A 16820-nucleotide genomic window follows, 5' to 3' on the forward strand; every position below is an offset into this window, starting at 1 on the left:
GGACAGTCTGTTTGTGAATTTTAAATTTGACCTTCGTATTGAAAAATGCCAAAGTAATGTATATCCAATGAGGTGATGAATACAGTTAACAGGACTGAGAAATTCAATCAATAGCACTTGCTTCTTCATGAATGATTGGACATTAATGCGATTTTACCTGAGGTAGATTGTGCTAATGATCATTTCTGGAAGAAATTGCATCCATTGGGGAATTGGCCCAGGCATTTCTGTGCTCAATTCTTCTCAGCCTGACTAATGATTGCCTGGTATTATGCCCTAATAATATCACAAGATATTCATTTTGTATGCTCTCCCTTAATGACATAAACTGCAAATTCTGGCTACAACCTACAACCTCTATTGTATAGTCAGGAAAAGTAAAATGTGTGCATGCCACATAAGGATTGACAATGAGGCATGACACCAATGTCTTGAACAAAGCATCTGCAAGAATAATGGAAGCTCAATCACTGGTTGCTTCATCACCTAGACATACATTCATAGAACTGCATGCTGTAACACCTAAACCCTACAATTGACTTGGAACACTTGCAGCAAGAAACTCAGTTAGCCAGCATATTATTCAGGTTGGATCCCACGAGGGAGTCCAACCTGCATAATATTGCAGAGGGAGCGGACTAAATGAGGTAAATGTTATACTTCTGTCCGTACCTTTCCTTCACTTACAATTTGTTTCCCTGCTGTTAAGGGAAGTGAGACATCATGCAGACCTGTGTTAGCTACTATTTTCTGAGCCAGTAACAATATACAGAAGCCCAAATGAACAGTTTTATCTAAACATTCAAATATTTCTGAAGACTGCCAGAACCTTATTGTAATTTTGATATTTTACATTATTCCAACATTTAGTTGATTAAGATAAAGTTTATAAGCTTGGTTCCTAATTTATTATTTGAGGCTGGCTGGTTAACATAATTCCCCAATCTCCAAGGAAGACAGCATGCTGATGCACATAGTGATATGTATTTTGATCTATGACTAGAGCTTGAACGTTAAATCTTGTTATTTCTAGACCTTCAAAGGTTACTATCAATTAGATTAATGGATGCCTTTGATTTGCTTAATTGCATTCTGACAGTTTATTCAGACATCCTGTTTACATGTCTGTGAATAGTTCCAGAGAAAGTATTCTCATTAGTGAACCATCATCCATATTCAATGACCACCTTAAGAGACCTCATTTCATGAAATTTAGGAGTGTATTAAGCTATATGAACTTTTGTAAACAGTGCTACAATTGGTACGGGGGAAGTCGATATTTCAGAAAGATAATTTGATTAGCATTTCTGCTATATTATCAGTCTTGGTCCAAATCATGAGCTGAGGCCTGACTATAGAAAGATAATTCAAGTTGATTTAAGCCACAATGGGTCTGTGTAATGTTATTCTGAAATACCTATTGAATTAATTAGTGGAACATATTTTCTTTATCTCTTTCATTAGTTAATATTAAATTGGTAAATGGTTTATTATTGTCATATGCACTGAGGCACAGTGAAAAACATTGTTTTCCCTGCCATCCATACAGATAATTTTATCATATCACAGTACACTCACCCACAGAACCAGGGAAAAGCAATAAAGATGCAGATTCTTAAGGTCATAGTATTTAGATTTAAAAGAGTAGAATGATTATAATTAGGAAATAAGGAAAGAGTCAAGGAAATAAAGATCAACTTTCAAGCAAGAGAATATCTGCAGATGCTGGAAATCTGAGCTGGAGGAACTCAGCAGGCCTGGCAGCATATATGGAAAAGAGTACAGTCGAACTCTTCAGGACCTTTAAACTTTATTCATTTACTTGTACAGTGGATTCTGGTTGATTGGAACACACTGGGACCAGTACACTTTGGCCGAATTTTGCGGCTACCCCAATTAGCCGAAGTTTCATGGAAATTGTTAAAGGGTATAAAAAGGACAAAATACCATTTAGCTGAGTACAAGCTGTGTATTTAAATGAAATACAGAAGAAATTAGAACAATACCAATACCATCGGCTCTCCTTATCTGCGAGTTCCACATGCGCGAATTCAACCAACCGTGAATCGAGAAAACCTGGAAGTGCTCTTCCAGCACTTGTTGTTCGAGCACGTTCAGACTTTTTTTTCTTGTCATTATTCCCTAAACAATGCAGCATAACAACTATCTTACGTAGTATTACATTGTATTAGGTATTATAAGTAATCTAGAGATGATTTAAAGTATACGGGAGGATGTGCGTAGGTCACCGTGGATCAGGATCAAGAAAAAAATTGGAAGTTCTCTTACTAAGTAAGTCAGAACAGGTACATCCTGTATTATTTAGCGTTAGTTCGTCAAGCTTTTATCTTAGTATATAGTATATATATTATCTTTCTGTGCATATAAAACGCTTAAGAACGTATGTTTCAGTGCCGGGCTTGGGAACAGAAGTTCCTGAGTTCGATCCAGTGATCGATTGCTATCGAGTGCGCTCTCCATCCGTGCCGGGTTGATGTGGAGGATCAAAAACCCGAAACCCCAAAACCCAATAATGAAACCACTGTGTTGTTTAGTAATAATTGTAACTTTCTTGGGGTAGGGCCTTTCTTACTTTATCCTTTAAAATTGTTCCGATCATTGACCGACTGTAGCCTGACGCTTTTCCAATGACCGATGCCGTTTCACCTCTTTCCGATCGCTTTATTATTTCCACTTTATTTTCAATTGGGAATGTGATTATTTTCGTGAACAGAAATACTGCAGATTCAGATCTCTGCCGCTGGGTCCTAATGTACACCGCACTGAGACAGGTTAAACAAGGTCTGGGGTTCCGCTGGGTCCTCAGACCCACCACATTGAGACAGGTTGGATAAAGGGACTTGAGCATTCGTGTTTTTTGATATCCGCGAGGGGTCCTGGAACCAATCCCTCGTGGATAAGGAGCGCCGACTGTACTACTACAGTACTATAAAATTGTGTATTGGTTCCTAATAGTTATCCACAGAGGAATTCATCCTGTGTACACAGTCATTTCTTTGGATTGACTGTAAATGAACAAAATCAGTGCAGCTAATGGATTACCTTCATACAAAGCTTTTGATTATTGCATCTTCTTCATTTTCACTGTAATATTCAAGGCAATTGTTGATACTTTCAAATTGTTTGTAGTTCCTAAATTATTGAAGTACCCGTAGTGAAATCTTTTCACTTTCACTCTTGGGTGCTTCTGACATCTCCAAGCCTGAATGCTTGAAACTTCACTGAGCAAAATGGTTCTGACTTTTCATGTTGCTGATTTCTTACCAACACAAACACGCGCAACTCACATTACTTAAAAAAAAATTCGCTCTAAGCTGATTTCGCTCTAGTGTCTAATGACCACACCAATGCACACAACTAACACTAGTCAGCAAAAATCTCCTGTTCCAACTGATGGTTCAATGGTTCGATTTAATGTTGGAGAACATATACAGTATACAACCCGTAATTCTTACTTTTCACAGACATCCAAGGAACAGAGAAAAATACCCAAAAGAATGAATGACAGAAAAATGTTAGAACCCCAAAGCCCACTCCTCCACCTCCCATCTACAAACAGCATCAAAAGTGTTAACCCTCCCATCTCCCCTCCCCCCCACTTACTCCAGCAAAAGCATCAGCTTCCCCCCTCCACCCACAAGTCCCCAGAGACCATGGTCTAGAGATACTGTCCATCCTAACACTTTGGGACATCTCACCTGGCTGCCTCTCTCTCAGTAACAAGGGGAAGAGAGATATCGCTCCTGTCATAGCAAGAGGGAAGGCCAACAGCTCACTGATTCAATGTTACAATCAGCAGCATCACTTATATGAGTTTCCCCGACTTGATAATCAGCGAACTCTCTCTCACCATCAAGAGTGAGAGATTGCTTGAGTGCAGAAGCCTCCGACAGCTATGCCTACTATCTCAATGTTTCAACCTACCACATCAGTTCAGTTGGCAACATCAGCGAGAATCGGGTCATCCACAGGGCCACACCCTGAAGAGGCACATCTTCCAAGCCGCTCCTGAATATACTGAAACACAGACCGCTTGGTCAGTTCTGAAGAACGGAAACCCACCGCCCATGAAGAACGTAGCTTGATTGCAGCTGTAGATGATGAATTCTGACAGGATCCCAGCCACCTTGGAAAGGAAAAAAGAGACACGAGAACAGGGGATGTAAACTATTTCTCAGATAAACTGGAAAGTGTCACCCAGGTCAGCAAAACCTCTAAGCAACCTCATAGCTCCTCTCCAAGCAATGTATCGTCCCAGATAAATGAAGGGAATCCTGGCTATCTTATTGATTAGTTTTTGCTCTTTAAGAGTTATCCCAAATAAGCACCTGCCATGATTAACTGATGGCACAATTAACTGGAACCCACTGCATTAGAAATTTGCTGTGGTGTGTTGGCATGACTTGTGACAAAAAAAACAACAACTGAGTAGATCGACAGAGAGCAATGATTCACCACGTTCCAGTGTTGTCACGTAATACCATGTCTGGACATAGTAAGACACAGCGACTGGTAATGAGGTTATTATCAGTAGAGATCTAGTTATATACCCACCCTTTTTTTGTGTAACTGAAGGATTAGATATTTTACTCTCCAGAAAGTCACTGTGCATCATCTTTTGTTACTAAAACTGGGCAACTTTCATTCCATTTCAAATCAGTCTGAGTGTAGCTGGTAAAGCTACTGCCTCACAGTTCCAGTGACTTAAGTTTAATTCCATGATGTCTGGGTGATGTTTGCACATTCTCATTGTGTCCATGCGAGTTTCCCTCAGGTGCTATGGCCTATTCCTATATCCCCAAGAAGAGTGGGTTAATAGGTTGATTGTCCACTATAAGCGGCTCCTCGGTAGGATCTCAGGAGGATGAGTGGATGAAAATGTAAAGAGAATAAAAATGGGATTAAAATAAATGGGTGGTTGATGGTTGCACAGATTCATTGAGATGAAGAGCACTTTTCCATGCTGTATGACTCAATGGTTCTCCAAATGAAGGTGAATTGGCCAACCCAGAATGTAAGTTTATCACACCATTTGCCCATTGAAATTAAAGCCACTTACCTCTCACATTTTAAGACCAGAAGAAAATAAGACAGAGGTGCTGAATTAGGCCATTCGGCCCTTAGAGTTTGCTCTACCATTCCATCATTGCTGATTTATTATCCCATTCTCCTGTAACCTTTGAAGCCCTTACTAATCAAGAATTTTGTGCCAATAGCAGAACTTGGGGATTGGGTCTTGGTTAGTGGCTTGGTTGTCAATGGAGGACAGTTATTGCCTGACATTTGATTTGTGAGTGCTTTAGTCATCAGCTTTCTCCTGAGATATTTCCTGGGATCTTGGCCAGCAGTTATTCAAACCCCAAATTGTGCTTCAGTTAATGGCCGTGAGTGTAAATAGAAAAAGAGCATTTATGTCACGTACTTTATCAGAATCAGACTTTAATCGCCAAGTACCTGTGCACATACAAGGAATTTACTTCCAGCAGATGTTGTCTCTCCGCTCATAACAATAATAATGATAAATATAAATGAAAATATAGATTATACATACGTAGTGCAATCCAAGTAATAGCCGACAGTTAACCGGCAGTTAACTGTTCAGCAAAGTGACCGCAGTAGGGAAAAAACTTCTCCAGAGCCTATTAGTCTTAGTCTGGAGGGATCTGAAGCGCCTACCAGACGGAAGCAGTTCAAACAGTCCGTGTGCAGGATGGAAAGGGTCCTTTATGATGTTCCCCGCCCTCTTCTTCAACCTGGAAGAGTACAGGTCCACAATAGAGGGCACGGAGGCTCCAATGATACGCTCGGCAGTCCTCACTGTGCGCACTCACTTATTATTGTGTGTCCTCACTTATTATACAGGATATCCAATCAAACTCTTTCTGAAAGTTTTATCTACTAATCTGAAATGCTGAGGATAGATTTCCTAATGAGGAACTTCACAACATTAATGTGTATTAAGATTGCATAATTTCTCTGAGGTAGGAAGATTGTTCAAAGTAATGCCTATGCAATTTTGGTGAAGAAATGAGTTACACATTACAAGAAATGTACCTCCTTTAATTACTTCGGCACTTAAGTCTTCTCTTTATGCTCTAAGAGCATGTAAAGCCCCGAGTATTCCTTCTATTGAGTAGTTCACTTTATGATCACTTTATACTGCAGATGGTCAGAAGTTGACTGGGGTTATAGGGGAAGTTTTTGGAGAGGGTGGTGTTGTAAATGGGGATAGTGATGATGTTTATGGAGAGAGGTGTTAAGTTTTTGTCTGTGCTGAGGAGTTACGTATTACTTCCAGTGTTCTGCCATCAAAATGAATCAACAGTTCTTTTAACCCACATTCCTACCTTTCAGAACCAATCATACATTCAAACAAGATTTCAATTGGATTTAGAACAGATGGTTACTTATTTATTGCACATTGAAGTGTGAAGGAGTGTGAAAAGCAAAAAAACACTATTAAAGTGTTTCATTAAATACCGTTGACAATTTTGACTATAAATGGTAAGCAAGACCCTGAAATGTTGCTTGAATATTTGAACAATGTGCAAACGTAATCCATGTTTAAAATTAGTAACTAAGGCTCCACCATCCAGTCCAAAAAGCACACAGCCTAAGTTTTCAAACAATGATTTCAACATCAGTTCAATTTCACATAAAGGAACTAGGAAGAATGTTTAACCTTAATAATGTTTTGCTCTCTATATATTATTGATTATTTAGAATGTGCATCCTCTATGTAATAATGTGCTACTGCAGATGTAATTAGGTAGCAGCAACTGAAGTGATTAAAAGGTGAAGGTGTAAACAGTATAATGTTTACAGTCAGTCATGCAAAGTTGGTTGTTGCTAAGCAGAAGCTGTCATGTCACAGTACAAGGAAAATTAAAGGAGTCAACACTCAGACACAACATGCTATGTGTTATGTGTTGCAACGTGTGGTTATTCGTGTTACTGTCGCCTGCCTGTCAGCTTGAACCAGCCTAGCCGTTCTCCTCTGATATCTCTTATTAACAAAGCATTTTTGTTCACAGAATTGAAGTTCACTGGTTGCTTTTTTTTTTTGCAAACTCTAGAGACTATAGTGCATTAAAATCCCTGGTACCCCTAATCCTAGATAATCAAAGATACTCAAACTACCCTGCCAGCCACCAAAAATCAATTTACTCAGCTTCCATTTCTTCCCCATTTTGATGTTTGAACTGAACAACAACTGAATGTCCTGACCATGTCTACCTGCTTCTAAGCATTGAGTTACTGCCACATGATTGGCTAACTAGATACTTCAATTAACAATCAGCTGTACAGATGTATATAATAAAATGGCCACTGACTGTATTTAAATATTGTAGCTCTTGCCAGTATTCATGAGAATATTTCTTGTCTGTCTGATATGACTTCTTTCTACATGACTCCATTTCTCAGTGTTACATAACTTCCATTTAGAAGTTCAATTAGATCAATCAACAACAGTCTTTTCTTCACTGGCAGAGAATCATGATCTAATCTGTGTAAAGGCTTCTCCTCACCAAGCTATGGAGAAACTGCTACATTTGAAATGCAGATGATTCAACCTTTAATTCCCAGCCCGTAAATGTACGGGAATTATCTTCGGATCCTGTGGGAGAGCTCATGGCACTGGAGCTGAAAAAATAATTTGAATTTATAATATATTTCTTCCAACTGATACTTATTAATATCATTGAACGAGACAAATGATGGCTATTAAACTCATTACAGGCTAAAAGGGTAGAGGAACAAAGAAGACAGTGGAATTATCAAAACATGTCTCAGTTTCATCTTGCTTAGTATATCATCAAAGAAATATTGATAAAAAATCTATTCAATCTTTATTTAGCTGTTCTTCACCCAAATGTTTGAGTTGTTACTTTCAGTAAGTTGGATTTTTATAACAAGTGCAAGTGCTATCAGGACTAATGGTTACGGATCCTTCTTAAATGTAATGTGACATTTTGTAATAGCTTTATGTCCTCTGTTTCCCCTTGAATCTTTGCTGCGGACCTTACTCAACACTTCAGAGTAAGACTCAAAAAGAAGAAAAAGAAACTTTGAAATCTATTTTCCTCATGGATATCCAAAACTGTTGTTTTTCATTGTCAGAGTTTTTCAGCATTCCTGAAGCACTCTGTGCATCATACATTACAGGGATGCAACACGTCACAACTGAGCAATTTTAATAGAGGAAAACAAGAAGAAACAGTTATTTCCTGCCATTTGGTTCTGACCTTGCGATAACCCAGCAAACTTGTTCAGATAACATAAAGAGGAGCCAAGCAGTTGTCAATGTCAAGCACAATGAAAAACAGCCTCTGATTGACCCAAGAACTCTTCACTTCCCACCCGGAGGTATCTCAGAAATGGCCCCAGAAAGAGAGAGGCTTAGAAGATACTGAATACAATTGCACTCCAGCTGCAACATTACAGATGCTTTTTATTTCTGCCTACTTGGTTCATCTACCAACACCCTGTTCTCTTTCTGCTAGCAATCAATAAGATGCTCTTCTGAGTAAGTGCAAAGGACACCCAATTCAAACTGGAGACACACATGCTATTTGCACTCTTGTGCCATCATGTAGTTTTAGCCATAGTTCTGCATGGGGATGAAGGATAAACTTTTTACTCAAGTCAAAAAGGAGTCAGGACCAGAAAAAGAGGTAAAGGCAGCTATGTTTAAAAGCTTTGATGCACCATTAATAACTCTCTGAGACGTGAGGTGAGATATCAGCTTTAATTGACTGGAAGAAAGAACAAGCAGCAATTGACCACCATGCTACATCCTGGAGACTGAGGGCAGGGCTCAGGTCCCAATCGCCTTTATACCGGGGTCTGTGGGAGGAGCCATAGGAGCAGTCAGCGGGGGCGGGGGGTGGCGTGTCCAGACAGGTATATGTACCTGTCACCACAGCTTTCTTTTCTCATTATTTGTGTAGAGCTGGAAGTATGAGTAAACTTATGAAATAGTCACTCCATAAATCTAATAGGTTAAAGGAAGGAAGCACTGAAGTGAAAAACACAATGACATTTAAGACAGAGGTTTCCAACCTTTTTTATGCTAAGGACCAATACAATTAAGCAAGGGTGGACCCCAGGTTGGGAACCCCTGATTTAAGGGGAGGATAGACATATGTTTCTGAGAAACATTATATATTGCAAGGAGGTCTGTACAGGATATAGACTTTATTGGAGTAATGTTCAAAAGGCTTTATTTGCATATGGCCTTATGTTAAATCAGATAGTTATCTATAGGGTGTTGTATAGTTTTATCAATCAATAGGTATCATTGAATAAACAGATTAATCAATTGCTTGTTGCTTTCAGTCCTGTTTTATGTAGGTTGGTTGGAGCATATCTCTACAATTGTGAATACTGATCAAAATAATTTAATTTGCTGTAAATGTCTATGAGTACTGCGATTTCATAACAGGTAGTGTATTTATGCAAGTGCATTGAAAATCATGTGTCAGAATTTTGTACTTCAAAAGAGTTATAAAATATATAAAATTTAGTTAATTAATTATGTTTATTATGTCCTGAAGAAGGGTCTTGGCTTGAAACGTCAACTGTTTATTAATTTCTATAGAAGCTGCCTGACCTGCTGAGTTCCTCCAGTATTTTGTGTGTTTTGCTTATGATGTTTATGCTGTCAGTGAAACTTTAATATTCGGATGACCCTTACACACATGTTGGCATGTGGCTTATCACTTGTGGTGAGGATGAATAGGTGAAAATTTAAAAAGAAACGTGGACTGTTTCAATAGTAGATCAGGAAAAAGATGATGAAAATGTTCAACTTATTGTGTAGAAATTGACATATAATACTACTGCTGTGCTGTGATTTTTTTTTATTTTAGCAGTTTTCTGCAAAAGCAGTGAGACCTATTGGAGGAGGAGCTTAGGAGAGTCAATGGGGCCTAACAGCGATTCCTTTGCATGTATCTTCAGAAACGGCTCTATTTGTATCTCTAATATCTCTATTTTTCTCTTTCAGGGTTCTTTTGAAGACCCTGACCTGAAGTTACATGCTGATTTTGGTTCTTTGCGGGAATAGGACCCGCTCTCTGGGTTTCATGACTGGCTGTTATTTAATATGCTTCACTCACTTTTTTTCTGAGATTTGATAGCTCTGGAGATGGATGGATTGAAGGTCGGCATCCCGGCAGTAGGTCGGTGTGTTGTGGAATTCAGAAGATCTATGGTTGTGTGCCCAGAGACCTGAGAGCTTTAGGTACAGAGCTTGGAAAAAGCGATACAATGGACTTTCACTTTGTAAACCAGTGAGCCATTTGTTATGCCTCCCCTCTTGCTGTGAAACAGAGACACCTCTTTCTCCTTTATCAGTGAGAGAGAGAGTGAGAGAGCCTGTGGTGTGTTGAATACTGGTGAACAAGTAGTCCTTGGGGTACTGCAAATCTTTGTCTTTGCTGTTGCTTTGCTGCACACTTGAGTGCTCGGTGGTGGGTGCCGATGCTCTTTTTTTGCTGGTGGGGGAAGGAGAAAATGTTGCTTACTGCTGCTTATGCACGGGAGGGAGGAGAGCTGGGGGGATCTTCGAGGTTCTAACATTTAACTGTTATTCATTCTTTGGGGGCACTTCTCTGTTTTCATGGATGGCTGCAAAGAGAAAGCATTTCAGGATGTATATTGTAAACATTTCTCTGACATGAAATGTACCTTTGAAACCTGCTAGTAAGAGTGTTTTGGCTTTGGCTAAAGATAAGGAGTCACAAAGTCTGACTTTGGAATATTATGTCACTCAATCAGGATTATTTGGGTACATGTAACTCAGATTGCTGAAGGACTGTAGTCTGGTTTGGGGCTTGTGGAGGGTGTGGGGCACAAGGGAGAATGCCCGTGGAATGCTGCTGGAAGGAGAGATCCTGTGGTAAGAAGTGCTTTGTGCAGATGAATGGTTCCAAAGAGGAAGAGGCAATACTTCTAAGTTAGCCAGTTTATTTGAGATGGTCTTTGAAGGAAGTCTGAACTGTGGCTGGTGCTTTCACGGAGAACTTAGGCTCAACGAATGAGTACAGTGATATACCCGACTACTTCAGAGATGAGCACGTTGGGCTGGTTTAATTGTAACGGGCCATTTTATCTTTCTTTTCTTTTCTTGTTAATTATTTTATAAAGTTGGTAAATACACTTTCTTTATAATCTTATGCTAATGTGTGATATATCATTTCTTTGCGACCGATAATTGTGTGTGAGCAATTTTTACACAGCACTTGCTACAATCACTGTTCCTGAATCGGAACTTCCCAACTTTCCTGTTTGGTTGAACCCCAAATCATACTGACCTTGGGCGTATATTATTTATAAAAGGTGGGCTTCTCACCGCTGAGTCATATGACTGTTAGCAGAGTTTGTACATGAGGCCAGGTGAGAGGGTTACAGACATATTAATATTTTCTGCCATGTATGGATGAGATAGTCCTGAAGAACCAATTAGTCTTTTTCATGTTTTTCTTCTCTGACAATTACATTCATTTTTGAGGTTTCCTTCAGGACTTAGGAGCCTAATTCTAATTGTTGGTTTGATGTGCGCAGTTCATTTTAAAGTAACTTACTGGCCTTTTGTGACACGATGATAATCATCCTTCTAATTTAAGCAGGGCATCATTTCAAAGTTGGCAGATGACACATAATTCAGAAATGAATGAAAGATTTCAAAGTATACACGGTGAAATCAATGATACACATTTCTTCTTGTTCGTTTCTCATAAATCAGATATTTGAAAATGAAATCAAATTATTATGCTGCTCATGTGGCAGACTTCAAGTCTGTTAATTGGGATCCAGCTTGGAAGAATAACATCCCCTTTCTGATAATTCAGTATCTTCCAGTTTGAGGCCATATAAATAACTAAAGCAACTTTAAGCACCCATCCAGTCATAATTGCCCATTGAATTTGTTTTATGCTGTTGTGCTCAAAAGAGGGTCAGAGGCTACATAATCCTTTGAAGAATGACGGAATGAAAATCTGACATATTTTCACATAGTGCAGAAAGCAGGAAATGTCAGGAGCATAGTGATATGTTAGTTAACAGTGAATTCATCCTGAAAAGCAAACATGTCATTTAAATCTTCATAGCAAGAAGGCACAGTTCATAAATGCAATTTACTAGACAATATGCCATGCAGGGGGTGTGCTGCATTGACGGCTGGCTAAATGGCTTTATTAGAGGATATGGCACTCAGGATAGATTCAAGAAGTTAAAATCCCCCTTCATTAATATTTTGAAGGTCGCAGTAGAACAGAGAAAAATGTACTGCAAATTTGTGCTGCAACACTTACAAACTGGCCACTTGAGAGTCAGATTTACTTTACATGTCAGAGGACCTTCAGTTGAATTAAGCGTCCCTTTTATTTAGACAGCAGAAACAACTACTTCATAGTTTAGCAGATGTAATAATATGACATATGGCAAATGTCAGTCCTCATATTTTGCACATTAAAGCTGGACTGGAAAACTAAAAGCTCACCATTTCGTAGAAACATTGTTTTCCATTTCCTGTTCATAACCAAGAGGCAGCTGCCATGGGTAAATGCCAATCATCATGCAAAACCATGCAGTCATACCCGAAAGGCTTAGCTCTGTAATATTTCCAATTGAACACAGAACAGAACAGCACAGGAACAGGCCCAATAGCTCAAGATGTCTGTGCTGACCATAGTAAAACTAATAAAACTAATCCCTTCTGCCTGCACTGTTCTATATCCCTCCATGTTTTGCCAGTTCATGAACCTGTCAATTGCTCTATCAGATCTGCTTCCATGACCTCCCTTGGAAATGCATACCACTTGCTATGTCAAAAAATTTCCTTCTTAAATCTATTTAAACTTCTTCCCTCTGACTATAAAGTATTTATACTTAAAGGTATAAAGTATTCGACATTACCAAGCTGGGAAAAAGACTGATAACTTAGTCCGTCTATATATCTCATAATTCCATATAAGTTCACCCCTCAGTCTCTGATGCTTCATAGAAAACAGTCCTGGTTTGTCTAGCCCTTTCTTATTTAGTAATGCGTTCTAATCCAGCCAACATTTAAATGAACCTCTTCTGCTGCATCTCCAAATCCTCCACATTCTTCCCATAACGTAGCAAGCAGAATTCCAAAGTTTTATACTGCTGAAATAAGACTTCCCTATTTTTAGTCTCTGCAAACTCACTGATGAAGGCAAGTATGTTGCCTGCCTCCCTTATCATCCTATCTACTTACATTGCCATATCTTAGGGTGTCATGGACTTGCACCCCATGTTCCTTTGGAACATCAATATCTGAAAATTAACAATAAAGATAAAACAGTTTTAAAGATGTCTCAGATACATTTCAAAAGAACATTGAAGGTGAATAATGTCAGTACAGCGTAATTTCCTCAGTGTAAAATGGTCCAGAAGTAAGACTATTGGATATAAACACAGGAGTTTCTGCAGATGTAATACACACAAACTACTGGAGGAACTCGGCAGGTCAGGCGGCATCTGTGGAAGAGAATAAATAGTCGAGATCCAGAGGAATGCATTTGAAAGGATGCACCTCCTTCGCGGTAGCAGACATACGTTCAAGTCTTCTATGTTGAAACAGCTTAATGTCATATTTGTAATACATTGTATACTTTGTACAGCTTCAATTTATCACCCATCAGGATAGATAATGAAGACATTTAAGATATTCAAGTTTGTTTTCCATATTTCCTTTCTGTGGTTCCCTTTGGCTTGGAAATTGCAATGAGGCCACCAGTACCCACCTTCTAGTGGATGACCCTGGTTTGGAACATATTTTTCAAAAAATACAATTAAGCGTAGCGCTAAAAAATTAAACATCTAGGAAATAGGTTTATTTTAGTGATTTAATTGAGCTTTAAGGAATCTGTGAATTTCCTATCTTCTGTGATTGAATATAAAAAAGCACATAGTATTCTGCAAGGGATTGAAGATACAGTAACAGAGATCAGAGTCTTATGATATGGGATCAGTCCTTCAGGATGCATGAAAGAGAAATTTATGCACTAAGTAGACTTTTCAAAATATTCTTTGACAATATTATTAGAATGTACTTTGCATGGGATGAAAGACCAATCATGATCTCACTGAATGATATTTGGGGCTCAAGGGGCCATATAAAATCATGAGACTATAAGACGTAGGAGCAGAATTAGGCCATTCAGGCCATCAAGTCTGCTCCACCATTCCATCATGGCCAATCCTGGATCTCACTCAACCCCATACACCTGCCTTCTTACCATACCCTTTGACTTCCTGACCGATCAGGAAACTATCAACTTCCACCTTAAAAATACCCATGACTTGGCCTCCACTGCAGTCTGCGGCAGAGCATTCCACAAATTCACCCCTCTCTGGCTAAAAAATTCCTCCTTATCTCCATTCTAAACGGTCGCCCCTCAATTTTGAGGCTATGCTGATAGTTCTGGATACCCTCACCTTAGGAAACATCCTCTCTACATCTACTCTATCTAGTGCTTTCAACATTTGGTAGGTTTCAATGAGATCCCCTCATATTCTTCTGAATGCCAGTGAGTATAGGTCCAAAGCTGGCAAATGCTCCTCATATGTTAACCCCTTTATTCCCAGAATTATCCTTGTGAACCTCCTTCGGGCTCTCTCCAATGACAACATATCCTTTCAGAGATATGGGACCCAAAACTGTTGACACTACTCCAAGTGAGGCCTGACTGGCATTTTATAAAGCCCCAGCATAATCTCCTAGCTTTTATATTCCATTCCCCTTGAAATAAATGCCAATATTGCATTTGCCTTCTTTACCACAGACTCAACCTATAAATTAACTTTATGGGAGTCTTGCATGAGGACTCCTAAGTCTCTCTGCACCTCTAATGTTCAAAGCTTCTTCCATTCAGATAATAGGCCACACTATTGTTCCTTTTACCAAAGTGCATTGTTATACATTTCTCAACACTGTATTCCATCTGCCACTTTCTTGGTCATTTTTCCAATTTGTCTAATTCCTGTTGTAATCGCATTGCTTCTTCAGCACTAGCTACCCCTCCATCTATTTTTGTACCGTCCACAAACCTTGACACAAAGCCATCAATTCCATCATCCAAAACATTGACAAACAATATGAAAAGTAGCAGTCCCAATACTGACCCCTGAGGTACACCACAGTCAGCCAACCAGAAAAGGTCCCCTTTATTCCCACTTGCTGCCTCCTGCCTGTCAGCCATTCCTCTATCCATGCCAGTATCTTTCCTGTAACACCATAGGTTTTTAACATATTAAGCAGCCTCATGTGTGGCACCTTACTAAATGCCTTCTGAAAATCCAAGTAAATGACATCCACTGCCTCTCCTTTGTCCACCCTGCTTGTTACTTCCTCAAAGATCTCTAACAGATCTGTCCAGCAAGATTTCCCTTTGCAGAAACTATGCTGACTTTGATTTATTTTATCATTAGTCTCCATGTACCCTGAAACATCGTCCTTAATAATAGACTCCAACACTTTCCCAACCACTGAGGCTAACTTGCCTATAGTTTCCTTTCTTTTGCCTTCCTCCCTTCTTAAAGAGTGGAGTGACATTTGCAATCTTCCAGTTCTCTGGGACCATACAAAAATCATGTGATTCTTGAAAGATCATGACCAATGTTTCTGTTATTTCTTCAGCAACCTCTCTCAGGACTCTGGGATGTACTCCATGTGGTCCAGGTGACTTACTCACATTAAGATCTTTCAGCTTGCCTTGTACTTTCCCCTTTCTTATAGCAATGGCACTCACTCCTGCGCCCTGACACTCACAAGCCTTTGGCACACTTTCTAGTGTCTTCCACAGTGATGACAGGTGCAAAGTACGCATTAAGTTCATCTGCCATTTCTTTGTTCCCCCATTACTACCTCACCAGCATCATTTTCCAGTGGTACAACATCAACACTCACCTCGCTTTTACTCTTTATGTAACTGAAAACACTTTCAGTATCCTGTTTTATATTTGCTAGTTTTAGTATCCTACTAATTTGCCCTCAAATTTAATCTTTTCCCTTCTTATAGCTTTTTTAGTTGCCGTTTGTTGGATTTTATAAGCTTCTCAATCATCAATCTTGCCACTCACTTTTGCCACCTTATATTCCCTTTCCTTAGCTTTTATGCAGTCCTTAACTTACTTTGTCAGCCACCATTGCCTAGCCCTGCTATTTGAGAATAACTTCCGTGGGACGTATCTAACCTGCATTTCGTGAACTATTCCAAGAAGCTTCTGCCATCTCTGCTCTGCCATCATCCCTGCCAGTATCTTCCTCCAATCCACTTGGGCAAGCTCCTCTCTCATGCCTCTGTAACTCCCTTTATTCCGTGGTGATACTGATATATGCGAGTTATGCTTCTCCCTCTCATACTGCAGTATGAATTCAATCTTATTATGATCACTCTCTCCTAAGGGTTCCTATACATTAACCTCCCTAATATGATCTGGTTTATTACACAACACCAAATCTAAGATAGGCTCAAGCACAAGCTGCTCTAAAAAGCTATCTCCTAGGTATTCAACAAATTCCCTCTTTTGCTATCTGACATCAACCTGATTTTCCCAATCCCCTGGCATATTGAAGACCCCCAGTACAGTTGTGTTATTACCCTTTTTACATGCTTTTTCCAAATCCCTTTGCAATCTCAACAGCACACCTTGGCTACTATTTGGAGGCCTATATGATCCCCATAATGGTTTTATCCCCCTTGCAGTTTCTTAACTCCACTCACAAAGAGTCAACATTCTCTGACCCTATGCCACCTCCTCCTAAA

Source organism: Hypanus sabinus, chromosome 15, assembly GCF_030144855.1.
Source record: "Hypanus sabinus isolate sHypSab1 chromosome 15, sHypSab1.hap1, whole genome shotgun sequence".
Lineage (NCBI taxonomy): Eukaryota > Metazoa > Chordata > Chondrichthyes > Myliobatiformes > Dasyatidae > Hypanus > Hypanus sabinus.